Genomic DNA, 27,665 nt, shown 5'->3' with positions numbered 1-27,665 from the left:
TGCCATTAAAAGGAGTTGGTATTTGCCCAGTTTACTCTGAGGCCATCTTTGCCACATTAAAAGTAAAAAAAAAAAAAAATCTTGTCAACAGTATTAACACAAGGCTTTGTTTTCACACAGACATGACGGGCCTATATTTTCTCCTTAAAGTTTCTTTTGAAACAGTTGACACCAGAGAGGAAAAAAGAAAGAGTCATTTAAAATACATAAAATTTACTCCCGAGACAAATTTTTTTTCCATGGTGAATTGAATGGTTAAATCAAAAAATAATTTAAAAATTAAAATTTTTAATTAAAAATTAATTTTATATTTCATTTCATTTCATTACCTAATGTGTAGCATCTTAAATTTATATTAGAAGCAAAAATGCCTTGCTCCTGCTCTGGGAAGGGCTGTCCCTGGGCATCTTAGTACTGCTGTGAACAATTTAAGCGAAAACAAACGAGGAGCTTGACGGTAGGGTCCAGTGGCGAGCAAGATGGCACAGGCTCAGGGCACTGGTAGGAAAGTCTGTTACATGCCAGGGAAGTCGGAAACTACAGTCATGGACAAGGCCACTCCGAGAAGCCTCCCAGATCCCGCATGGCCCACAGTTTGCTGCCCAACTATGGTCTCTACCGAAAAATGGAAATGCATCGTCTTCACGAAGCCAATGCTGAGGAGGTGACCAAGTACCACAGTGGTGGCCACATTAAATCCTTGCATTCCATTCACCCAGATGCATGTGGAGTCCAGCAAGCAGATGCCGAGATTCCACGTTGGTGAGGACCACCCTGCATTTCTCGGCTTGCTCGAGTTCTGTCAGCTGTCTGATGTGGCTCCGTGGCAAGTGCTCTGAGGCTTAAGAAGCAGCAGATGGACATCTCGGTGAGCTGGGCTGGGGCCCGCACCACGAGAAGTCGTCGGAAGCATCTGGCGTCTCTTCCGTCAATGACACCGTCTTGGCCATCCTGGAACTGCTAAAGTACCACCAGAGAGTGCTGTATATTGACACTGATAGTCAGCATGGCGACGGCGTGGAAGAGGCCTTCTGTACCACCGACCGGGTCATGACTGTCTTTTCACAAACATGGAGAGTGCCTCCCAGAGTCCTGAGAACACTGCCCCGTGCTCCCGGGGTCCAAATGCAGGCAATACCCGAGGATGCCATCCAGAGGAGAGTGGTGATGAGGATGAAGACAACCCTGACACACGCATCTCCAGCTGCTCCTCTGGCACACACAATTCTTCTCTGTGAGGAAGAATTCCGAATCAGATGTGGAGGAACAGGGTGGTTGCAAGAACTCTTCTAACTTCAAAAAAAGCCAAGAGTCAAAACAGACGATGAAAAAGAAAAAGATCCAGAAGACGAAAAAGAAGTCACAGAAGAGGAGGAAATTAAGGAGGAGAGGCCGGAAGTCAAAGGGGTCAAAGAAGAGGTCAAGTTGGCCTGAGCAAGCTCTGCAGCTCTGACTCCTCCCCAAATCCCTCACTTTTCCTCTCAGATTTTATATATTCTATTCCTCTGTGTATTTATACACACTATATGAAACAGAATGTCCCCAGGGACTAGCTAGGAGCCAGGGACCAGAGCCCAGGGCAGTGGAGCTGGGAGGACCCTCAGACTGTCCCCTCCCTCTGGAGGACCCTCACCCTGTCCCCGATGCAGGATCCCTCTGAGGCCAGAAGAGGTTGTTGGACTGCCGGATCACCTGGAGCTAGAATTACAGGCGGGTGTGAACAACTGTACATGTAGCTGGACACCAAGCTTGGGTCCCAGACACTCGAACTGCCGAGCACCTCTCCAGCGCCTCGGTTGGCAGTTGTGTATTCCTAGAACAGAAAAGGTGCCGCATTTGAACACGAATGCAAACGTGGAGGGCCATGTTATGAATCTGAGTAACTGGCTTTGGAATTACTTTTAAACTTTCCTGTAGCAATAGCTTCAAAGCCAGTTTAGAGTCGGCCATCTAGAGCTCACATGATAGTTTCCCAGTTAACTATGTGTGTGATCTTACACACAGCTTTGGTTTGAGCCTTGGGAATTGGAGGAGACAGTTTAAGGTCGAACTCGTGGATCAATTCCTAGCTCACACTTCTCATAAGAGCAAGCCCTAGTCAAGCAATCACGTTCTCTCACGCTTTCAAGTCCAGTGAGAGGAGACAGACAGTGATGACATGTGAGAAGGCTGAAATAAATAAGCAAAGAGCCTCCCAAGGACCCTGGAACCTTCCTGCAGCAGGAGTCAGGCCCAGCCTGAGGGCAACCGAGCTTCGTGCTTCCGAACTGTTTCATTGCTCATGAAGAGCGTGGCCACCTCAGGGCCAGGCTGGCCCAGATGGATGGAAAGCTGGTACCCCCCTGGTCCCTTCCTGCCCTTGCAGAGATCACCCTTCCCTTTTGCCTGCTCCTTCCCCACCCGAGTGTCCTCCCCGGAGTCTTACTTACTCTACCTTCCAAGGCCACATTCAGTTCTGGACACACAGATGCTACCCTAAATACACAGCTTCAGTTCAGGTAACAAAGGCCACATTGTTCGGCCCAGCCCTACTGGGTTCAGATTCTGCTGGGTCACCCTGATATACAAGCAGCCACTGGCCTGGAGACACGGAGCTCAAAGGCTCTTAGAGGATCACGTCTGAAATCCCCATTTTCATGGCCAACTCAGGCCTAGGGCGGCGTCTGGACTTTCACAGCACAGGCTCCCTTGCCTGCAGCAGCACGGGCTGATGTCCCCGCTGGACTGGGCTGCTTGGGTCAAGGGCCTACCCTCCTGCAGACCCTAGGACTTGTCTTTCTCGTCATCGTGGCACAGCAGCTGGAAAAGCCGAAGGATGACACCTAAGCAGGGGACACGTGCGTCCTGCTTACCCTTGTCCCTCTGGCTGCCGGTCTTGAGCCTGAGGCCAAGAGTGCGTTGCTAAGCATGGAACTCGGCCAGTGCTGGGTCGCAGGGCCATGGGTGATCCATAGCACCAGGTGAGGCAACAGCGATGATGGCCGCAGGTATTTACAGCCTGGGGAGGGTGGCAGCAGAGCTCTGCAAATGTGAAGTGCGGTCTGCTGAAAGCCTCAGATGCTTGGTCTAATTGTGGCCCCCCGACGGTCTTTGAGAGGATTGAATGATTGCTGTGGGGCGGATTGGCTGTCCTCTCCCTGGGTTTGCCAGGTTCATTCAGACTTCTGGTTCCGATCCTGCGACTTCTCTAGCCTGTGCCTGAAGAGTCAGCAGGGAGGCATCTTTGCACGCCAAGGAACCTGGGTTCACCTGCTGCTGGGTAGAGCTCGCTGAGGGGCAGGCGTGGGTCCGTTCCAGAGATAGGCCTAAACTCTGGGCCCTGTTCTCTTTTTCTGGCTCTCCCCGGGCTCAGCATCAGGTTTTACATTTTCAATTTGAGCTCTTTTTCTTTAAAGGGGGCAGAGAGGACATGGTTGAGGCCTTGCTAAAGAGGGTCCTACCCGTCAGGGGCTGAGCAAGTTGGTTTGCTCGCCCACCCTGGTGGCTGGGAGCTGAGCTAGGGGAACCCTACAGGGCATGACCTCCGCGTCAATGGCACCCAGAGCAATGAGCGACCCAGGGCATATGGAGATCCAGCGCCCAGAACTTGAGAGAAGGTTGGGACACTTTAGAAGGGAGTAGCCAAGGTGAAGCGCTTTACAATGGACTGTTGGGTAATAAATTCCCAGAAAATGAGCCTGTGCCCCAGTGTTCCTGCTCAGCATACACAAGGCCTTGCGTTCAGTCTCCCAGGGTCATACCAAGCTAGACAGAATGCCTGTAACCCCAGAACTCAGAAGATGGAAGCAGGAGGATCAGGAGTTCAAAGTCACGCTCAGCTACATAGCTGCTCTGAGGACAGCCACAGATATGCAAGAAACCCCCGTCCCAGGAAACAAAACACAAAAACAGGCCACGGCGCGGTGCTGACCACCACCTGCGCTCGCAGGACCCTCTCCAGTGTCCCCACGGGACCTCCTGGCCTGGCAGGCTCTCGGTAAGGTTCCCGGTTCCTCCCACACCCTTGGTGTTCCTGCTGGCGGCCGTTTCTGCGGTTTCCGAATAATCCTGCTCATTTCCCCAGGACGCCTGCCAAGTTCCCAGCTCCATGACACCTGAGCACAGAACAGGGATGTAAACAGTGAACGGCTTCTCGACAACACTGTAAATGCTTTACAGAGCGTGTGCTCCAGGGAGTAGCCGAGCCATAAAATCGAAATTAAAGCAGCGTGTTTACAGAAACGTGCCAGTCATAAAACCTCCCTGTTCTAAATGGAGCTTTTGTGATCTGGTCCCTGGGTCCTCAGAGGGTGGCTCGGAGCTGGGAGAGGCACAGGGCTCTCCGGTAGCCAGCTGAGGGTGCCTCAGCAAACATCTCGGGTCCGTGTTTCGGCAGCTCGCTGGAGTGACTCCTTGGGCCACATCCAGTCTTCACTGACCCTGTAGACCTGGAGATGACCCTGCATGCCCTTCGCACCAGCAGGAGCTGCCACCCTCTGAGCACCAAGCACGCTGCTGTATGTCAACATCCTTCTGAGGAGCGCTGTAAGAGAGAGTGCTGTGGAGCTCTGCAGCCTCCTCCCCTCACCCCGCCAAACAGGAAAGGAGTTTCTGCTTGGACGTACCCACAGGAAATGCCCTTGGGTTCCCTATGACTAGGGCTAAAAAAAGGCAGCCTTCCTCCTTCCCTCCTTTCTTCCTCTTCTTCCCTTTCTCCCTGCTTCCAAGATTCGCCTGAGTGCGCTGGCCTGTTTCCAACTCTCTGCTCTCACTCATTCTGTCATGGCATCACTCTGCTGGTGGTTTAAACCTGAAAAGCTGCCCCAGCTGAGGGGACACTCTCACACCCCCAATAACAGGAGAAGGGCAGCTTTGCATAATCAGGAAGAAAGAGATAGGAGGGGAGGCTCGGGGAGGCTCGGCCACCCTAGCCTGGAAAGCTGGCCTGGTCAACCTTCCACAAGTCACTCAGTCCCTTTGAGGCTGTGGCTTCCTCCCCGGCGGACAAGGGAACCTTTTGACACCGGTGGGGGACCTGATGGTAGGAGCCACTAAGTTTCGGGTTAGCATCTGTCACTTACACGACTTGGAGAACTGTTTTTTACAGGAGTTGTGGGAGTCTCAGAAGAAGCAGCCCAGAGACGATGATTCTGCTTTCCTCTCTATGCCACTGCAGAGGAGACCAAGAAACTGAAACACAAATAGAAATTTAATTCACGGGCCTCACAGGCAATACCCAGTGGAACTAGAATTCCAATTCAGACCCACTGCATCCTTCAGATAGATTCCCCGCCCCCTGTGCTTCAATCAGAAGGTAGGAGGACTCAACACAGCCATTACATGGATGGTCACAGTAGCCACGGGGCGCTAACAGGGATGAAAGCCGTGTCAGCAGGGACGCCTGCTTCTCAGAGGAGTGCCATCCGGAAGGGGAAGGCGGCTCCACCGGGAAGCCAGTCTCACACCTCCAGCTTAGATCCAGGCAGAAGCTGAGGTGCCCTCAGCATGCACACATGCGCGCGCATACACACACATACACACACATACACATACACACACACACACACACACACACTGCCTTGCACACAGCCTTTGGCTTGCAGCTCCACATGAGGGGCCTGGAGGGTTAGTCTGGGCTGTGGGGTAGCTTGGTGGTGGAGGGTCCGGGTCGGCCTTCAGGAGTGTGTCTGGGTGAGCAGACACGTTCTGCTGCTGGCTATGATTTCAGTGACGACACACCTGTTATCTCTGGGATTAGTGAGGACGGCGGGGTCAATGTGCGAAAACCTGGCGGGCGGAGTGCGTGACCTGAATTATAAACATCTGAGCAGATGCCTGAATGAAGACTGCTCTGTCTGCACAGCAGTGGGCCAGGCTGCAACACCCCGTCCACCAGCGCGACACTGGGAGTGTGGACGGGCCTCTGCCCATCACAGGCCTAGGGTGGCTGGCATCTAGTGAGTCCAGGCCAGGCCTACAGCAGAGCAGCCACCCGCTCAGAGAAGAGCTTACCTGACCTGGACCGCCTGAACTGAAGCTGTCTCCGACCTTCCTGGAGCTACTGGGGGACAGACTTCCTTGTGGCAAATGATGGAATGGAAACCTGAGGATGCGCCCCATCGCAAACGCAGGTCTGGGGTCGGGTGCACGCGCACGCACGCACACACACACACACACACACGCACGCACGCACGCACGCACGCACGCACGCCAGGCGCCTCCGGTACTAAGTGTCCTTGACAAAGACTTTTTTTTTCTCTCATTCACTCTTTGGGAAAGCATCCCAGACATGCGGGATAAAGGTCACCCCACCAGGCAGAACAGTAACCAGCTGCATTTAGGTTTCTGCCCCCAAGCTCCGAGAAGCCAAAGTGCAAATGGGGCAGGTCCCAGAAAGAAGAGGGGACTGTGGCGAGAGGGTGGACCGCTGGCCCCTGCCCTCCGCACAGCCGGAGGGCACTGCCCGGTCTCTGTGGGCTGTTGTCAAGCTCCCAAGCTGTGTGAGTGTCAAAGGAGACGTTCACGTCTGCATTTGAGGCCCAGGGGTGGAGGGGGAACCCGGGGGGTCCGTGGGGCTCTGACTGCTCCGTGGACCCACAGTGGGCCGCTGCAGGCCGGGGGCATGCTACACAGGGTGCCTCCTGCTCCCAGTTTCCAACCTGGCAACAGAAAGCACACATTCATCTCCAGTCCGTAGAGTCAAGGGCGTTGCCGCCACATTCCTCTCCCCACAGGTCTAAGCCGTCAGGCAAGGGTTTGGGCTACGAATTCACAGCTGAGGTCAATGCCAGTCCAGTGCTTGGTACATAGTAGGTGCTACTTTCAAACTATTTGTTGCGGGAAACTCCAAGCACATGCAAGGGAAGAAATGCACAGAAAGGCTTCAGGTATCAGGAAAAGGGGGCTTCGCCTCAGCTAAGGACCCAAAGCTGGTCCTGCTTCGCCTCCACCAGCTTCCTCCTCTCCCACCTGCAGGCTTTTGAAGCAAATCAGCCACACAAATTCCTCTATTAAGTTTTTTATGTGACTCTTTTCTTTTAAACATAGGTACAATGTTATTACATCCAGAGACTATAAATCCTTAATAAAATCTCACTTCAAACTTTAAATCAATTAATCAATTAAATGTTGTGATTTTTTTTCTTTTTAAAAATAATTTAATTTTATGTGCATTAGTATGAAGGTGTCAGATCCCTTGGAACTGGGAGTACAAACAGTTGGGAATTGAACCCGGCTCCTTCAGGAGGTCAGACACTGCTCTTAACCACTAAGCCATCTCTCCAGCCCCAAATGTTGTGATTTTTTTTTTTAAAGAACAGTTGGTTTGTTAGTTTCAAGACTCATGTTGATAGCTGCTATGTCTCCTTATTACTTCCCATTTCTGGTGTCTGCCTCTCCTTTCCCGCCCTCCTCTATATCTCCATGCTGTCATTTTAATGTTCTTCTACTTTTCTAGAAATTGGTAATTGGATCTTTTGGAAAAAAATTAAAAATTGTGCATGAGTGTTTTGCACACATGTATGTCGGTGTTGTGTGTGCCATGTGCATGGCAGAAAATGTTATTAAGTTGCCAGGGACTGGAGTCACGGCTGTTTCGGGCTGCCCTGTGGGTCCTCTGAGCAGCAGCCAGTGTCCCTAACTGCTGAGCCATCCTTCCCAGCCCCAGCCTAGGTGGATTTGATATGTCTCTGCTGTAATTATTTCTGGGGGGTCTGCTTCAGTGTGGTGACCTGTTCCTCAATTGGCAGGCAGCATGTGGCCTCTGTGATACTAACAACCACTGAGGAGCATGTCCCAAATGTACTGACTCATTAAAAGATGAAAAATCATGATACTTTTCTAATTGGATCTTTACTTCTTGATTCTGAGCTGTAATCCTTATAGGAAGAGAGAGAAATATCTCACCTACCATGATCCTTCCTGCATTGTTCCTCCAGGAAAGATAGCATAAATGCTTTCTATTTTTTGTTTGTTTCAGACAGGGTTTCTCTGTGTAGCCTTGACTGTCCTGAACTCAGAGAGACCAGAACTCAGAGATCCGCCTGCCCCTGCCTCCTGAGTGCTGGGGTTAAAGGCATGTGCCACCGAGCTGGCTTATTTACTTATTTACTAATTAGTAGCAAAATAAAAATTAAGAGTCACAGCTTGCAAAAACGTTATTTTTAGAATTGTCAGGAACTCAAGATGTAAACTTTTTTTACTCCCTCACAATGAACCCCAATGTTGACAGACTGGCTCCCCTTGGCCAGTGAGAATCTGTAAAGTTGGTCCTGCAACATAGCTCTCAATGGCTTTGGTCCAGTTCTCATAATCTAGTGGGACAAAATGAAGGTTTCAGGGACTTGTGCACTTGCTGCTCTAAACGTGGAATCCCGTTTCTCCTGGAGTCCCTCCTCACTTCAGTGCAAGGAAGCCGCGTTCTAGAGCGCACCCAGGCCCTGGTCTCTCCTGGAGGCTGCGCTGGGGCCCACCGTTACTTTTCACCACAAAGCTTGCATTAGTGCTGACTCACAGTTTCACTAGCATCTCCTGTGTCTCCCAGCTGAGAATATTGTGTGTGAAGACACCATGGATAAACCACTGTCATATATACTGTCACATGCAGCGGTCCTAAACATACATGTACATGCCTCTTGCAGAACGAAGCCTCAACATTTTCACAGTACAACAATATAATTCACACAGAATGATGCTTGTAAGTCTTTCCCCTTGTGTGGGGGATTGAATCCGGGGCCGTGCACATGCCGAGTAAGCACTGTACCCCTGGTCACTTCCTATTTGGAAGTCAGGTCTTACCTAAGCTCTCCAGGTGGCTCTTGAACTTGCCACCCCCTCCTGCCTCAGCTTCCCAGGGAGCTGTCGTGACAGGTCTTGGTCCTGGCACCCCTGTTGTCTGGGGCCTGTAAGCCGGCTGAAGAGCCCTAGAAAAACTCCCCTCACTGTTTTGCATTAATCAGATGTAGGCTCAACTGTTTCATTTCTCATTATTCTATTTTAAAATGTAAGCAGTGGGGAGGGGGCTGGAGAGATGGCTCAGCAGGTAGGAGCACTGGCTGTTCTTCCAGAGGACCAGGCTTTGGTTCCCAGCACACACAGGCAGCTCACATCCACTGTAACTCAGACTCAGGGGCTTCAATGCCCTTGTTCTGGCCTCTGTTGGCACTCACAGACACACAAATACAAAATAAAGTGCGTGCATGCGTGTGTGTGTGTGTGTGTGTGTGTGTGTGTAAGAGAGAAACAGGTGTGAAAACCAGCTGCTGAGAACAGAACCTGGGGCCTCCAGAAAAGCAGAACTTTGATCCGAACAGCTCAGTCGGTCATCTCTGAAACCCCCTTAATAAAACATACTTGAAGCTTTCGGTGATTACGTGAAGCATTTCCTGACTGTAAGGTCAGTTATGCAGCAACTGCAGGAGTCAGCCCTGCTCTTCTCTCACTAACCCCATTGCTTCCCTTACTGCTAATTGGTTTGTTTTTTTAAATTTTGAAGTTGATATGCCTGGGGTTTAGTTTTAAAATACACAACACATACCATCCCTTTCCCTGTGTGTATGCAACACAGGGAAAGAAATATATAAAATAAATATATAAAATATATATAAAGACATTTAAATATTATATAGAAACCACAATGTTTTCCACTTGATTCATTCTGTGTATTATATCTGGATGTTGCTGGCCATCACAGACATTTCCAGTACTTTCTAGCGTGCGTGTGTACAGTGCTTTATCCATCCAGTTCCTCAATTAACAAAAACCACTTAAACCCTTCGAATGAATTAGATCATTAGATTGTGAAAGTGCTGGTCATTTTTTTTTTTCTGCAAAGAGGCAAGCCTGTGTGTTTGAAAAATTGCATTTGAATTGTCTCGGCAAAAATAAGAAACCCAAATATGTCCGATTCCTGAAAATGGGCTTGCTGGCTACAGAAGACATTTTTCCTCTCAGTTGCCACCTTAAAGAAAACTTGCGCTAGTGCTTACCCACATAATCAGCCCGCAGTTATTAAAGCGGTGACGTTAGCTCTGGTCCAACCCTACCTTCTAATCCTGGACTCCAGTCAGCCTCCGGCAGCCATGCCCTTTGAAGGAAAAGCTCGCCACGCCTCCCACCTAATTTTAAAATGGTTCTCTTGCTTTGACTTTCACGCCCTTGGTATATCTGGTGATTAAAAATCAGGTCAAGGGGCTGAGGTGGCTCAGCAGTTAAGAGCCCAGGCACACACGCAGGCAAAACACCAATGAAGGGAAAATCAAAATTAAAAAAAAAAAAATCACATCAATTATTTTGTGCTGTGTGTTTCTCGGTGTGTTTAGAGTCATTTTTCGTTTCTTTTTCAAGAGAGGTAGTATTAATTCTGAGTACCTTAGTATTGATCCCAGGACCTTGGCGGAAAGGGCAGAGCAGGAAGATGGGAAAGAAATGTCTAGCAGAGCACCGTCTTTGCCAGCGCGCTTATCTCACTGTGCACAAAGGAAGGGGCCTCGTTAACGGAGGGAGAGCTCGTGGGGGGAAGGAAGCCGGTTCCCAGGAGCCTGGAAGATAAAGAGATCAGGGCTCTGGAAACTCATCGGCTTCCTTCTGTGGGTTTTGGTTTCTTTAATCATCCCTCCTTAGCTTCCTCTGCCCCAGCAGATCTTTCCGGTTAGGGGAAGGGTGAGATCCCTCAGCTGAAGCTTGGAGGACAGTCAAGAGAGCAGTCAGGAAGCTGGGCTCAGGTGGGGTGTGCGCAGAGCAAGGCCTGGATGGGCCTCAGCTGACAGGTTCCACGAAGCCTTCTCTCCGGTGGCCTCCTCCTCCTCCCCCTCCTCTACTCACCTCCCTTTTCCTCTGCCTCAGGACCCCCCCACCTCCACCCTGCTGCTCCAGGCCCATGTTAGCATCCCATTCCCCTGGGGCTGGCTCTCCAGAGAGGTGAGGACTCAGCAGCAGCTGGGCCTCTGCAAAGAGAGCATGGTGAGCAAGCTCCTCAGTCGGCAGAGCCTTTCATCTCAGCGGAGCGTAAGCGGAGAAAGGCCACAGGAAGCTCAAGAGCCCGTGCTTGATTTCCCTCTCAAGGCCAGGACGCAGCAGACAGTGCAGAAGCCTGGTGGAGGCCGCGCTGTCAGGAGACCCCCCCCAGCCCGGCTGCACAGGAGCTTTAGTCCACTCAAAGAAAGCCAAAGCGCTCCTTCAGCCTTTGATAAGCTCAGGGGCTCAAAAGCCAACATTTGCTGCCCGGTCAGGGTCTAACCGAACAGGTCATCATCCTCCCCTTGTTTGGACGGAGCATTTTCAGTTGGTTTTGTTTTGTTTTTAAGATTTATTCATTTATTGTTTACACATGTGTGCCTGCAGGCAAGCGGGCACCAGATCTCACTGTAGATGGTTGTGAGCCACCATGTGAGTGCTGGGAATTGAACTCAGGACCTTTGGAAGAGCAGCCAGTGTCCTTGACCTCTGAGCCATCTCTCCAGTGCCCAGATGGAGCATTTTTTATCCCCCACGCCCCGAGGCTGGTAAAGTCAGAGCTCTCAGGGCTTTATCATTTAGTGACTGGGGGAGAGAGAAAACACCGAGTCACTGGAACCGCTTGTGGGTTTTGTCCCAAGACTGGAAATGTGGGAGCCCTCCGTGCCTTGTGAGAAGGAAGCACTTTGAAAGGCGAGCCAGACCCTGTGGTTCCGGGGGAAGTACTCAGCTTTGAAAGACACTTGCTCTGTCCCTGGGTCCTGAACACCCCCCCACACACACATGCATACACACATGCCCTTTCACTAGGCCCTTCTGCCTCCTGAGGCAGGAATCTCAGAAGCTGGTGAGGAAAATGTTAACATAGTGAGGATCTGACTTCTCCCCCGGGCCTCCCTTCGTCTCTCTGTGTCTCCCCGAGCCTGCCTGTGTCTCCCCAGTCCTGTCTTCAGGACCCAGCATCACCCTCGGGCCTCTCACAGGCCTGTTAGAGGGAGCAGCCGAGTGTGTGACCTGCCAGGACTGCCCCGGGAGGGGGGGCAGAGGCAGCCAGCTAGCCGGCTTCCCCAGCTTGCACCAGCACAGGGGCAATCCCTCGGCTTACCTGACCACACAGAGGCTAAATGTAAACCGTCAGATCTGCGGGCCGGGCTGGCTGTTAGAACCTTATCAGCTCAGGGAAAACCGTCAGGGAGAAAGAGGGCCAGCAGGGAAGGTAGAGGGAGCTCACACCTGAGGTGGGGAAGACCCCAGAAGGCGCGTGCAGAAAAGGAGGCTGGTGGGTCAGGCTGTGACCCGAGGAGGGAGGCAGAGCCAGAGGGCACACTGGCCGCCAGCCCGAGCCTTGGTCTTGAACCCCAGGAGAGGACAGGGATGGTCCCCCCTCACACACACACCCTCACACACATGCACAAAGGTGTGCTGTGCCTGAGCAACTCACCCACCGGAGGCGAAGCCACGGGAGGACGGGGCGGCAGGTGGGCACACTCAAGGCTGGCCACCTCCCAGCTCCACCCGGATATTTAGAGGCCCAGGGTTAGGAGCATCACCTGCGCCAGGCTCTCAGGCGTGCAAGCCGCGTGCAAGCCCAGGACGAGCCGCACGTGGCAAGAAGGCGCTCTTCCGTCATGCACAAAGGATGACGTCAGCATCTATCGGCTGACAGCAGCGAGCAGGCGTGACCTGGCGGGAACTCACTCTGGCTCGCCACACTTGGAGGAGCACAGATGCACACCCCGGACAGCTCTGGGAAACTGAGTGTTCTCACAAGCGCTCACAGTTTCTCCTCACACGGGTCGCGTCCTGGCGCTAGAACTGCCTGAAGCCAGGTGCGGACAGGTACAGCTGTGACCCCACACACCGGGTGGAGGGGAAGGGCGAAACCACAGCGGGGGCCTGTTAGCGCGAGGGCCAGCTGGCGCGTGTCTGGGGCAGGGCTGACACCCAAGCTGCCCTCTCACCCCCACGGGTGGACCCTGAAGGCGCACACTCACACCCACACAGGGCATCAGAGACACAAGAATGAGCTGATGGGCAGTTAAGATGGGACACATGGAGGAGCCGTGTGCAAGAGGCCTGCCGATCCTCCTCGGGGCTCCAGCTACCTGTCCCCAAGTCTCTGTCCCCACGTCTGCCTGTCCCCACGTCTGCCTGTCCCCCCTCTACCTGTCCCCAGGCCTGCCTGTCCCCACGTCTGTCTGTCTCCGTGTCTGCCTGTCCCCACGTCTGTCTGTCCCCACCTCTACCTGTCCCCAGGCCTGCCTGTCCCCGCGTCTGTCTGTCCCCAAGTCTCTGTCCCCACGTCTCTGTCCCCGTGTCTGTCTGCCCCCATGTCTGTCTGTCCCTGAGTCTGTCACAACCACAGAGGTAGCAGCCCGACGTCCCTTACAGCGAGGGACACAGGCGGCCTTGCGCTGTCCCGCCCAGGCGTCCCCGGAGCCCGGAGCAGGTGAGCGCGCACACCTGATCAGCTAGACCTGGGGAGCGCATTCGGCCCAGGCCCGGCCCGGGCTCTCCGCAGCCGCAGGGCAGGCCCCGCCCAGACGGCGGACCGCGCCGGAGGACTGCCGGGAGGCCTGCACGCCGGGCACGCGTGTGCAAAGACGCGCGCGTGGACATGCGCACGCCGAGCACGTAAACCAGCTCACCAGCAGCGCCGGTGCCGGCTGCATGTCAAGATGACACTGGATTAGGTACACCGAGGAAAGTGCGTGTGACTGAAGTTTATTTCAAGTGTTTCAAGTTTTTACCTTTTCAATTAGGTTACAAAAAAAAAAGTACAAATTGCACGCGCGGCCCAAGGTTCTTTGAGGCAGCGCTGCTCCAGCCACGAGGCTCTAAAGCCGCGGCGAGGGCGATGGTGCGGGATGAAGAACGGAAGCGTGTGGTCCACCCGGGGCAACTGCTGCGCTCGCTCAGCTCCCAAATCCGCCACTGCGGGAAGCTCAGTGCGCAGAGCAGCGGGGCTGGGGGCGTGGCCTTGGCGGTGACGCTATGGTCATGGGCGTGGCCTTGGCGGTGATGCTATAGCTGGGGCGTGGCTTTGATGGTGAGGTGTAGCTGTGGGCGTGGTCTCAGCGGTGATGCTATGGCTGAGGCGTGGCCTTGGCGGTGATGCTATGGCTGGGGCGTGGCTTCGGCCGTGAAGCGGATAGGTAGCCGTCAGGTGGTACCCGCTTCGGGGGATTTAAATGCGCGCTTCTCCACGGGGCTGAGGGCGGGAAGGCTGGGGGTCTCGGGCACCCGTGGTAAGGCCTGCAAGAAGTAACTTCCACGCTGACCCCATGAGTGCGGTTACCCCGGGCTTGGCGTGGTGGCCGGTGCGGGCTTCTGGCCACACCCAGTCCTGAGCTGGGAGGAAGCCCCCCAGCCCCGCGGGCCCGCCTTGCACTCTCACGCTCCTGCATCGCCCTGAAGGCCCTTCGGGCTCGTCCTGGCTGCTTTGCTCTCGTTGTCTGCACAGGCAGCTCAGCTGAGACTCTTTTCAGCTTCTCTAACTCATGCACAGGAAACCAAAGCTTCCCTGCCTCGTTCCATAGCTGACAGCACACGCACTCACATGCACATGCACACACATACGTGTGCATGCTTGAGTGCACACACACATATACACACACAGAGTCACCACTGGAACTGAACTGATTCCCATTTTACCAATCTGTTAATTTGCAGGATTAGAAGAGGAAATTGGTGGCAGTTTTCCGGTTCACTTTTTTCGTTTGTATTCGTGTCTTTAATTCTGACATAACCGTTAGAAAAGAACACCACACGGGAGAGAAGCCAAGAGAATGCAGTGGCTGACACCAGGCCCAGCGCAGGGGAGGGGAGGCTGGCTTTGCTCACAGCTCTCTAAACAAAGCGTCTGTCTGGCTCCCGAGTGCCCGGTGTGGCCAAAGCAGGTCTGAATCCCCCGGGCTGGAGCTCCGGGTGGCTGTGAGCCACAGTGTGGCTTGTGGGACTGGATCCCAGACCCCCGGGAGAGCAGCCTGAGCTGGTGACCACTGCTGATCTCTCCAGCCTGTGGGGCTCAGCCACCTGTGGGACTCACGCTCCGGCTTGACCCAGGGCTTGGTATTCGATGGGGGTGATTTCTGCTACAGACTGCTTAGTTCCTCTCTCAGTTACCTGCTTCTCCAGCTGTCTCAGAAAATACAGTGGCTACTTATCATCACCACCACCATCATCGCCACTACCATCATCATCACCACCACCATCATCACCACTACCATCATCATCACCATCACCACTACCATCATCACCAACATTACCATCATCACCACCATCATCATCACTATCATCACCACTACCATCCTCATCATCACCATCATCATCATCATCATCATCATCATCAGTCTTGTCATTGAGACTGTGACTCACTGCAGCCCAGCTCGGTCTGGAACTCACCAGGTTAAATTGCCTTTAGTCTGACAATCTTCTTGCCTCAGGCTGCTAAACACTGCAATTATAAGCAAGAACACCTATACCTTGCCCTGCTCATTTGTGGCAATCCCCTGCCTCAGCCTCCGAAGTACTAATATTGTAGGCCTTGGGCAGGGCCACCATACTTAGAAGAGGAGGTTTGTTTTCCTTTCCTTTCCTTTTTCCTTTTCCTTTCCTTTCCTTTCCTTTCCTTTTCTTTTTCTTTTTCTTTTCCTTTTTCCTTTCCTTTCTTCTCCTTTCCTTTTCTTTCCTGTTCTCTTTTCTCTTCAGTGCTGGGGTCATGAATGCCCCGAGCTATACCCACAGCGCAGTGTAAAGTCTTTTCTGGTTCTTCTCAGAGCTTTGAGTATCAGACCGCCCTCATGTCAAACAGCTTGATGCTTGCCTTTCTAGCTGGCCGCTCATGGCTCTGCTGGGGTCACATCTGGGGAGTCAGAGCCTGTTCAGACAGAGATGGCTGGGAGTGGGCTGGGAGACCCTGGAGGACATGTGGGCCGTGAACAGGGCTTGTCCTCCGGAGGTCAGAGTTCATCACTTGCCTCTGGTGGTGTCCCAGCTCCTTGCTTCACTCCGTGGAGGCTGTCAAGACTGTTTCTCCACCACTGGCCCTACCCAACCAAGGCAGTCACCTCTTAGTTTAGGAAGAAATGGTTGAGCTCCCAAGCATGAGCTTGTCCAATTGCCTGAAGTATAATTTCACACATAAACCTATTTATTTTCTTGCCATTTAAAGGCAGACAAGTTAACAGGATGACCTCTGTTTATTCCTGCTTGTGTGTTTGTGGTTAGAATTTGGGTTTTATGCAATAGAGAAAGGGAAACCTGCTCTCTGCTCTAGAAATAGACATGGAAATTGCCCGGTAGCCAGTGTGTACAGAGCTGCTTAGTGGAGTTGGCTGCTGCTGTTTGGTTCTTCTCCAGGTTATTATTATTATTATTATTATTATTATCATTTCATATAAATGGGTGTTTTCCCTCCACACAGACATGCACTACTTTCCTGCTCAAGGTGGCCAGAAAGGGGCATCAGCCCTCCCAGGACTGAGGTCACTGTGAGCCCCGTGGGGGTCCCACAGCAGCTCATCCACCTCCAGCCTCTGATAATCGGCTTTTGTTATGGCGTCAGCTTCTTCTCTTCCTTATGAGGATGTCTCAGAAGGTCTGGGAAGGCGTGCTGCAGGCACAGGGAGCTGGCAATAGTATCAGGGGTCTGAGGAGTGGGTGCACGTGTCTCCTGGAAATGAGGTGAAATGAGGACCCTTCATGTTTCAAAGGTTCCTAAGGAAACATGACCTAACTATACATTAATGTTGCCAGGGGACAAAATTTCTAGGCAGGCTCAGAGGAGGCAATTGGTGTGCTCCCCCGCCCCCTGCCAAATTCCTACATCAGAGCTTGATGCCCATGTCGTGGTGTTGAGGTGGGCAGTAATAATCTTAGGAGGTCCCTGCCCTCGTGAGCGGCCCAGTGCCTGGGAAGGACTGGAGGGGGCTGGGGTAGACCCATTTTGCTCCTTTTTTCTCTGTCACATGAGAACACAGCATTCCAATTTCCTTCTGAAAGACGCTATCCTGGAAGCAGAAATGAGCCCATTCCAAACACTGTAATATTGCTAAGGGCCTGTGATGTCTTATATTCAATATTTGTTACCAAAGCTGAAGGAAGCAATTTCCTCTTTTAAGAGAGATGAAGTTATGGGCTCGAACCTGTGTGACCCAATATCTCTGGTTCCTTCTATTACAGACCTCAAGAAGCCATAGCGTGTGGCAGGGGACTCTGTCGCATCACCTGTATTCAGATAAATAACTAAAATATCAGCCTGAACATTAGATCTGGGGACGAAGGATGTGATTACCATCCTGAAGGTTCAGAAGATGTGTCCACTGGACACAGCCTGGAGTCATCTGAGAGGGGAAACCTGGAAGAAGGAATTGTAGCTCAAATAGACCTATCGCATGATTTGGGGGTGGATTGTCTTGATTACTGTTGCTTTGGGCAGGGCTCAGCCTCCTTTGGGCGGCCCCACCCCAGGCAGGTGGTCTGGGCTGTTTAAAAAAGCAAGTTAAGTGTGAGTGAGAGAGTTAGCCAGAAAGTAGTGTTCGCTCCTCATGGTTTCCGCCCTCAAGTTCCTGCCCTGACTTCCCTCAGTCAGACTGTGGCCTCCCCGAGTTGATTTTGGTTAGAGGTTTTTTATCACAGCAACAAAACGGTAACTACAACAGTGATCAAGAAAAAAAATAGACAAAAAAAAAAAAAGCAAGGCCCGTTGGCCCTCTGAGAATAAACAGAAAGTGAGAACTGAGGGAAACTGAGGGACTCACGCAACCCTGTCTTTAGTAATAAACGTAACAGGTAAGAACTGAGGGCCTACTGTGTGCCAAGCACCCTACTAGGCGCTTCCCAGACATCCTGTGTCATTCCTCACGGCTGACTAGTGAGTTCTGGCCAGGAAATGGGCAAGCGTTAAAGTCTCCTGCCTCAAATTCAAGGTTTTAACTACAATCTCTCCAACTTTGGTGTTTTAATTTCCCATTTGGAATGCTACCTGCCCCCAATAATGCTTTTAGAATACTGGGGAGGGCAGTGTGGTGTGAGAAGACAGCCATGTTGGGGTGGTCGGAGGAGGAGAACCCCAGGGTGTCTGTGGCTGCCTCTCTCCTGTGTAAGCGTTAGCCTGGCTCCTGCTACTCACTTCTCTATGCTAGCCGGCCTCTGAGCAGGCCCACCCTGCCGTGTATTCCAGTCCTGAAACAGCTTTCTGAAAGAACTAAACAGTGACGGATGCTAACGGTTTTAGTGGTTTAACTTGCAGAACGCTGCAACCGTGTAAATCACAACAGAACCCACAAGCCTCTGAGTGACAGAAAACACGTCCTTCTCCGAGCTGCGTCCTGTGCTCTGCCCCTTTTAAGGATGGGCACGGGAGAACACATATCTGTGTCGGCACTGTGGAGGCGGCGTGGGGTGGCCTGCCAGGGCAGAGGGCTCAGGATCTCACGCCTCAGGAGCCAACGGCGTGGTGTGCAGCCAGAGGAGCCAAGTCTGTCCCCTGTGCATCCAGCATCTCCATTGTCTTGATGAACTCAGGAAGTTTGAGAACTCCCTTCGCTGCTCTCTGAGTGGGAAGTGTATCAACTCCATATGTAATCTAACCCAGGTAGAAAGGGGTCTTTGTGTGGCAGGGGCAGGTCAGGGCCAGCCTGGGACACAGGGCCAGCGCCTCTGGGACAGGGAGAGTGTGTTTTTTAATGCGGTTGGGTGACCTTGGTCTTGAGGAAGCCCGTGGATGAAGGTAGACCACAGAGGTGACTGAGCACAGCAGTTTTGCTTCCCCCCATGGACGCTGAGTATGTGGTAGGTGAAGTGCCTCAGGGGCTGGAGTATAGAGTCTGGGCACCTCAGGGAGACAGCACCTGTGAGAGCCGCCCGTGACTGGTTTGTTCCGAGATGGGAAAAGGCTTTTATGTACACAGAGTAAGGGCTGTCTGGTAAAACTGCGCTTCTGGGCTACAAACATCAGTTTTCAGTGAGGCAGAGGATCACACAGGACTTCGATTTGCCCCTGTCGTGTAGAACCTACGACCCTGGGAAGGTTCTTTTTTCTCCCAATGTCACGTGCTCTCTCTATCTCAAATATATATATATATATATATATATATATATATATATATATATATGGTTCTGCCTGTGTGTGCACTTCAGAGAATACATCCTGAAGAACACTGGCTGCCTCCGCTAGTGTGACTAGTACGGGGGCTAGACAGGATTTCACAAGCACCCCATATCCATGTGGAGTTCTTTTGGTTTTGAAGCAAGGTCTTCACTGGCCCAGAACTCAGAATGACCCTCCTGACACAGCAACCTGACTGCTGAGGTTTATATAAATGTATCACCTGGCTAAATAAATTCAATTAATTAAAATAATTATCAATCCCAGTCTCAAAATCACGTCATTCAGTTGGTGTGCCTCAGTGGCTTGGGAAAAAGCTGCACTGAACTTAGTCCTTTTTGTGAACCCTCAGCCACCTTTTCTTTGGGTTAGATGACTAAACAAACCAAAACAAAAAATCAGCCTTTAGGGTCAGGAAACGCAGAAAAACAAAACAAAACAAAACAAAAAATCAGCCTTTAAGGTCAGGAAATGCAGAGGGCAGCTGGTGCCAGGAACCACCTGCTGGGGGGGGGTGGCGCTAAGAAGAGGCTGAGTTTTGCAGGGGTTCCCACAGGGGAATTTGGGGCAGTCTGGGGGGCTACCAAGGGAGCCGAAAGTAGCAAGTCCCTGGACCAGAAGGAGTAAGCCCTAATGGAGGCCTCCAGAAAGGGCAGCTGCTTTAAAAACGGGAAAGAAATTCCCCTATTTGACAAAACCAAGACCCATCCCCTAGTCGCTCCACAGAAACCAGAGCCAGCCTGCCCTCGGTGCCCCCCTGAGGGTGAGGAGAATTCCCTGGGAGTGTGACTTTTGGTCTTTCTTGCTCAACCTAGGAGCTGCTGCAAAGTGTTCCAACTTACTCCCCGCTCCTGGCCATCCCGGAGCTGCCCCACACAGCCTGAAGGGAAAGGTGGAAATACTAAGCCTGGAATAGATGGGGTGCCCCATTCAGAGCAGGGTCAAGTGACAGGCACAACTGGGGGGTTCTGGGAGAGAGGAAGGGCAGGAAGAGGGCTGCCTCCCCGCAAGACACAGCGCTGGGGAACAACCCTGTCTTTGCTCCGTTGACAAAGGAGAATGAGGGACTGGAGCCAGACCGGCTTGAACTGACTGCAGAAAACCCGCTTTTGTAATTCACAGCCCCCCGGGCAGGGGCAGGCGATGGAAACGCTGGCAACACAGCTGTGCAGGCGTGCACGCTCCGGGAAGCACGGATATGAGCTCTGAGATGATCAGAGGCTCTGCGGTCATGGCTTGCCAGAGCCTCAGGGCCTTCCAGGATGGGGTAGGCGTGAGGAGAGAGCCCCCAGCCCTGGGGTCCAGTGTTCTCCAGACACCTGCTTCAACAACTTCCTGGACTGTGTGGCCAGCCCAGCCTCCACATGGAACCCCAGATGATGTCCAGGAGTTATCGAGGGCCTCCAAGCTGAGGTGCAATGCCCAAGTCAGCGGGAACACAAGGATGTAGCGGGAGCTCACTCAGCTTTTGGGTACCCAGTCCCTCTAACTGATACAGAATATTGAAGCCCTGCCCCCACGGGTGGTGTAAGAGCCTCAGAGAGATTGGGGCATCCGTCCCATTGGCTGATGATAGATTTCTTACCATCATTGGCAGGTGTGTTTCACACCGAGGTAGCGAGACGCTGTACTGACGACCTAGCATGAACCTGCTGTGTTCACGCGCTAAAACGGCTGTGAGATGGCGCAGTCTCTGGGGTCCACGAAGAGCAAGGTAGGCGCTGGCATACGAGCAGGACGTGGGCAAGTAGAGGAGTCAGTGACGGGAAATATAGTCAAAGGCTGAGATGAGCGTGGTATTAGGGGTTTGGGTGACCAGCTTGTTTGCAGTTGAGCAGGTGCTCTGCAGAGGCCACTGGGGTGCAGGGAAGAGCGGCACCGGGAGCCATTGGTGCAGGGAGGAGCTGCGGCAGGAGACTGCAGCTCTTGGGAAGCCATGGCCTGTCACGGGCTTGGCGCTCATCTTAGGTCCTTTGAGGTTTAGGAAGAGCTTTCATCAGCATTTTTCAGTTGCTTTTCAGTCCTCATTCACTGAATTCCATGGAAGGACATCAGCAAAAGCCAGAGTTACTCTTCTGAGGTTCTAAAAATCCCAAACAGAGGAAATTTGTGCTCTACAGCAATGGGGGCCAAGGAACACCACAAAAATCACACCCCAAAATAGACCTCATGCAAATGATTTATTTGGAAGGGGAAGGGGGACTCTGGAGGGGATGACACTTAGAATGGCTAGGATGGAGACAGCCACAGGCCGCCATGGTGCGCGTCATAGGGGTTTGGAGCATGCGCATGGCGACTGAGGGGCAGAGCGCTGACCTTTGGGCTGTTGGCGCTGAGCCGTTAGAGGAGGGTGGGAAAGCTCCGAGGAACCCGGATCTCGAATGTGCTCAAAGGATTTGAGGCCATTCTCAGTATGTGCGACACGACCCTTTTAAGGAATGTGGGAGCTAGTCGTCTTTTATGAAAAACCGCGAGCTTCAGGTCTTTTAGGAAGAACGCAGGCAATGCTGAGGTGCTCCGTGGTGAAGCAGAAACTTCCTCTGCGGGAAAGTGGCGAGATTCCTTTTGAAATTACATAATCCAGGCTCTACGGAAAGGCAAGGCTGTTCACTCTCCACCTCTGTTCCTCTTTCACAGAGATCCCACCGATGTGATAAGAGAGGCATTAGACAGGTGCAAATTAGAAGGGAATAAGGAAATTTCTATTTGCGCACACTGTGGTCTTACCTCCAGAAAAGCCTAAGGAATCTACAAAAAGCTACCAGAACCAGTAAGCAAGCTTAGCAAGGTAGCAGGGCACTCCTTTAACAAGCAATGGCAGCCAGACCTGGTGGCCTACGCCTTTAGTTCCAGCACTGGCAAGGCAGAGGCAGGAGAATTTCTGTGAGTGTGAGGCCAGCAGAGGCTACATAGCAAGGCCCAGAACATCCAGAGCTACATTATAGAGGGACCCTGTCTCAACAAAACAAAAAAAGTGGTAATGATAGTAACGATAAACAGAAAAATGAGGCCAGAAAGATATTTCATTCCTGGTAGCATACAAGGAGTAAAATACGACTGATAATTATTTATTTGTGTAGCCTGTATGTGTGTGTGTCACGTGCATGCAGCCTGTGGAGGCCAGAAGAGGCATCCCGTTTCCTAAAACTGCTGTTGCAGATGGCTGTGAGCCACTGTGTGGGTGCTAGGAACCAAACCCAGTCCCCTGCAAGAGCAATGAGTGTTCTTAGCTGCCAGGCTGTCTCTCCACCCAGGACCAATTCTTATCAAAAAGAAAGGTAAAACTTACCAAAAACTTCACAACACTGCCAAGAAATTTAAAAAGGTCTGAACAAATGGAAGAGCCACTGAGTTCATAGATTACAGGATGCGAAAGAGTCAGGTAGCAATTGTTGCCAGGCCTAGTGGTGCAGACACACAGTTCCAGGCCAAGGTAAGAAGACTGTAAGATCAAGCCTAGGCAGGGACCCTGTCTCAAGAAACAAACAAAATAGCAACCACAAAAATGAGAAGGCTGAAGATACAGCTCAGTGGCAGAGCAGGTGCCTTTCTCCAGGTTCAATTCTCAGTGATCAGGAAAAACAGACCAAATATTTCTCTGTCCCTACTTTGTAACAACCCCCAGAAAGCATTTGCTTGTTTGACAAGCTGGTCCTGCAAAGGACCCAACAGAAATAATTTGATCAGTAGTGGAGCTGGTGTTTGATGCTTTGTGGGTTCTTCTTTCTTCCACTCCCTTTCTTCTTCCCTAATATTAGATAAGAGAGAAAAACAGATGAACGGAAAGAGATCTCTGAAGTCAGAAGTCAGAAAGGGGCGACACTGTCATTAAACTACATCCTGCTGATTAGGGGCACCAAGTTTTGGGGGGAAAGTTTGACCTTCACCATCCTCCCCTCCTTCTCCTTTTTCTCGTTTCTTCTTTGTACGTGACTGCTTAACAAACCGAGACCACCAACAACCACCAACCCACACCCCACACAGCCTCCGTGGGCCCTGGCATCTGTGTTCCCTCTGAGAAGTCCCCATATTTCCAAATACCACATAACCACAGAAACTATCTGCAATGGGCAAAATCACGTCCCTGCTACAGCACGAGGCAAATTACAGTCAGCTGCCTCGAAGCAGCCCCATATTCCCATACCTGGGATGAAAAAGAAAACATATTCTGCTAAATATCTCTGTGGTTTTTTTTAGAAGAAACCAAAATCCTCACCACACAGAAGCTTGGAAGATTTTTAAAGTCGCAGCAATCAGGGCACTGTGGTGCTGAACTACTGATAGAAACGTAGATGGAACAGAGCAGACTGCAGGCACAGTCACAGTCAAGTGATGACAGCAGTGCTAAGGCAAACCAATAGTCTTCTCAGTAAAGAAAGCTAGGATAACTGGATGCCAAAATAAAATACATAAGTAAATAACATTTTAACTCATATGAACCCAATGCAAAAATTAAAAACAAATCATAGATTTAAATGTATGAGCTAAAATCATAAAAACATAGAAGAAAAGACAGAAGAATGCCTTTGTGGATATAAATTACATGAAGACTTCTTAAACGGACACCCAAACCATGGTCTCTTAATGAAAAATATTAATAGATTCAACATCACCAAAATTAAAAGCTTTGCTTTTCAGAAAGAAACCATTAAGAAAAAAGGAAAAGAAAAGCCACGGACTGAGAAAGTGTTTGTAGGTCATGTATCTAATAAGAGACTTATAGTCAGGATATGTAAAGGATTCGAACATGGAAAATGAAATAACATTTTCAGGAAGATGCATGCATGTGGAGATCATTATGTTAAACGAAAAACAAGACTCAGAAAAGCAAAATACTGGATGTTTTCTCTCAATGGGAGAAATTAAATTTTAAATTATACATACGATTTATGTGGGTATGCATAAAAAGGAGCCTAACTATTCAATCCGGTAAGCTAATAAAATGACCAAGACTTGAGCGAACGTCTCAGCAAAGCAGATGTGAAGAGATTCTCAGCATTGTATTGACCAAGGAAATGCAAAGTACTACTACTACCCCCCAGCACTAGAAAATCTACAGCCAGAGACTGACCTTTTCGTATTTGGGCAAGAATCTGAAGAGACTGGAACCATGAAATGGTACATGTAATCTAGGTGGTAGTTAAACATATTTATCACATGACCAGAAACTCCACTCCTGAGTGTCTGCGGAGGGATATGAAGTCATATAATTGCAGAGAGACTTAGGTGCAAACGTTCGTAGCCATTGGAGGAAGAGGGAGGGGACACTGGGGTCGGGATGTAATATATGAGAGAATAAATAGATAAATAAGATATGCAAAAAAGTTCATAGCCTCACAGTACAATATTCACATTGTAAATTAATATTTATCAACCCATCTATACATAAACAAAATGCAGAGTAGCTTTACAATGAGCTACTCGGCAGTAAAATCGGGATGAGCCGCCCACACAGGCAGCTACGTGAGTGAAGTTCGCAGCACAGGGCGGCGTCTGGTTTCACGCTTTGCCATCTCTGTTGCTGCTCAGGAGAGAAGCGCGCAGCTACAGAGATTGGCTCGTAAGGCTGAGGGAAACGTCTGGGCCATAAGTGTGCTGAGCTTGGACGGTGCTGTTCTCCTGACTGTGCAAATGTATACATTCAAGACCAAGTCTGTCCTCACAATGGGTGAACTTGACACATAAATTAGACTTCAACAAAGGGGTTAAAACAGAGCAGAAAAATCCTGCAGGCCTTTGGGAAACGTGTGTGTGTGTGTGTGTGTGTGTGTGTGTGTGTGTGTGTGCGTGCGTGCGCGCGAGCGCGCGTTTATGTGTGTGTACAAAAACGCACGTGAATGTTCACAAGAGAGAGAACACCTATGGGAGATAGCGTTTGGGGGGTTGTTTTTCTTTTTTTGAGACAGGGTTTCTCTGGCTGGCTGTCCCGGACTCTTTGCAGACCAGGCTGGCCTGGAACTCACAGAGATCCCCCTGCCTCTGCCTCCCCGAGGGAGGGAGGTTTGCACTTGAGTGCAGTGGGAAAGCGGAGAAGCTTTACTGGGTCTGAATTTCGTTCTGCCATGTGCTAACTGTATGCATTCGAGATGAGTTACGTAACTTCTCTGCTTTGCCTTCTGGGTGAACCCCGCAGTTGTAGTGGGCCCTGATGGTGACAGGCGTGTGAACCCCGCAGTTGTAGTGGGCCCTGATGGTGACAGGCGTGTGAACCCCACAGTTAGAGTGAGCCCTGACGGTGACGTGGAGCACCGAGCCCAGACTGGACACCAGAGAAATTCTGAACTGACTACTGCAAAACCTCACGCTAGTCACAGCCGGACTCTGGGCTCTCCGGGCACATTGCAGCAGGACTCCACACTCTAATATTAAAGAGGAAGGCTGGCATTCTAGTTCGTAGACCAAAACCTTGTTTTCCGGCACTTCTCCCGCCGGCAGTGTGCTCTGAGTGTGAGTGCGCCGTAGTTCCTTCCCCTCTCTGGGTTCCCAAGGTAGACACCCCCCACGGCGGGGTTAAAAGAAGTCAGAGGTCCTGTGTAAAGTGAGAATGGCATGGAACCCAGGGTGGGGCTGGGCGCCCGCGCGAAGGGGCCTCAGCTGGGCCCTGTGTCTGTATGCTGGAATATATGAAGTGCAGCCCTCGCGGGCCCACGGAGACTCTCACAAACCCAAATTGGCATTTGGAGCTGAGCTGGAAAGTTGTGAACACAGGATGTTGCTGAAAATGGTGCCTGGCCGGGCAAGGCTGCTACCTGAGGCGTCGGCAGGCTTCACCCTGCCAAGTGCAGGGGGATGTTGGGTCATCAGGAAACAGGGATTTGAAATAATCCCACAGGAAGGTGTGAACAACAGGAGTAACTGTGGCCAGGAGAGCCCAGCGGGCGTTCAAAGATGGCATTGTGGTAGGTGCTCCCACGGCACATCCTGGACGAGCGGGGGGGGCCCTGAGGAGGGCAGCTCACTCCTGGCTCCGGATGCTGGCTGGCAGCATTCCGTGTAACTGCTTTGGTGGATGCTTGCTATTTATTTTGGATTCCTGTTATGCTCTTCTACTTTTTTCTTGTAACCTCACTTGAATTGTTTGGGGGGGGGCGGCTTCCGCTTCCCTATGATACACAGTCTTAGTCAATACAGGCATGGTGCCCTCCCCTGGCCAATTACATTCTCTTGGAACTCCAAATTCGACTGAGTCACAGGTACAAGCTGGAGAAAGCGCTGGGTGAAGACCTTCACTCAGCCTGTTTGTGGTTCTGGGGCCCTGACTCGCCTCCAGCTTCTTAGCTGTTCCTCCCTCTGTGACCTCTTGACATTCGTCTATTAAGTGGGTTAGCTAAATGCGGGCTGAGGTCCATTCTGTTACAAGGAACAGACTCGGAGAGGACTTAGGACATCTGCTTGGTGCAGTTTTCATGGACATGCAGGGGAATGAACCTTCCTCTGGACACCCACCTTTGAGCTTGAGATTCCTGAACTTCCTGGCTGTGCAATTGAATACAGGTGAGTCCCCAAATCCTTCTGAGTGTAAAGCAGAAATACTATTGCTTTTCAGCATTGTCAAGATTAAATGTGTTCAAGCATCACATCTGTGCTCCTGGCCCAGCAGCCTGGAAGCCGTGAAGAACCAAGAGGAGACGTGAAGAAGACGGACCAGTCTTGGTGGATCATATGCTTTCGGCATTGAAGAGACACTGAAGAAGACAGACCAGTCTTCGTGGATGCTCTCGGCATTGAAGAGACACTGAGGCCATGTTTGTAAGTTTGGTAATGTTGATAGAAGACGTTCAAGACACCATGTGCTTCCTAGAGGCCCTCGGAGTCTGGACAGGAGGATCCTGACCTCCTCTGGCTCTTTTCTTCCGGATGCTCCTTCTTCGCAGCATTCTACATCTTGCAAGCATGCTCGCCTCTTCTTCAACCACATCAAATATGCCCACATATTTGAATCCGTGCATTAGGACACTCCACAGTGTAAAAGAAACTTGTGTTCACCTGTTTCAATTGTTCTCTGAGGCTTACTGTCTCATCTGCTTACCTAGCCTAGTCCTGGAAGCTTCTAGCCTCTGTACAATCTAACCTAGGCCTAGAATGTTTCAGCCTCTGAGACTCACTGCTGAATAAGCTCACCCTTTCTAGTTCTTTTGGGCTCTGGCTGGCTGGCTCAACTCAGCTGTTCTGGCTCAAACGCCTCTCCCAGCTGACTGATTCCATCTGGTTTTTCTCTCGGCCCATGAATTGCTCTGCTTGGCCTTAAACTTACTCAAGCAATCTGCTCTAATCTCCTGACTCCTCCTCATTCTCTGGCTCATTCTGTGTTCATCCGAATTCTCTCTCTGCAACCTGACTGTTACTGTCCTGGTAAAACTGCCTCCTCTCTCTGTCTCTGTCTCTTTGGTCTCTGTCTCTGTCTCTCTGACCCTTAAGTGGCTTTCCTGTCCTTCCTGTTCTTGTGAGAGTTGGGTGTATCCTATTTTGTCAAATCTTTCTCTGATTCATCCCTTTTTCTGCCAGACACTTTCAAACATGGGCGCTTCCTTTTACAAAAAGCTTTATCTTCATTGTTTGGGATTAAAGTTGTTAGAAATAGTAAGCCACAAGTACTGTCCGATTCTGATGTAGTTGCAACACT

The 27,665-nt window shown here is 51.1% G+C and overlaps 1 long non-coding RNA gene and 1 pseudogene across 1 annotated transcript; one reads left to right on the top strand and one right to left on the bottom strand.

Annotated features, from left to right (window-relative positions):
- The first annotated feature begins 479 nt into the window (after positions 1–479).
- LOC110549079 (histone deacetylase 1-like) lies at positions 480–1,096 on the top strand (annotated as a pseudogene).
- Positions 1,097–3,027: 1,931 nt separating this feature from the next.
- Positions 3,028–6,270, bottom strand: LOC110549082 (uncharacterized). The gene is made up of 3 exons (XR_009591000.1): positions 5,992–6,270; positions 5,061–5,169; positions 3,028–3,198 (listed from the first exon to the last, which is right to left on the bottom strand). It is a non-coding gene; the product is annotated as an uncharacterized LOC110549082 (long non-coding RNA).
- Positions 6,271–27,665: the final 21,395 nt, after the last annotated feature.

Source organism: Meriones unguiculatus, chromosome 3, assembly GCF_030254825.1.
Source record: "Meriones unguiculatus strain TT.TT164.6M chromosome 3, Bangor_MerUng_6.1, whole genome shotgun sequence".
In the NCBI taxonomy this organism is placed as follows: Eukaryota; Metazoa; Chordata; class Mammalia; order Rodentia; family Muridae; genus Meriones; species Meriones unguiculatus.
The sequence above is the reverse complement of the archived record's forward strand: the minus strand, read 5'-3'. Positions and strand labels throughout refer to the sequence as shown.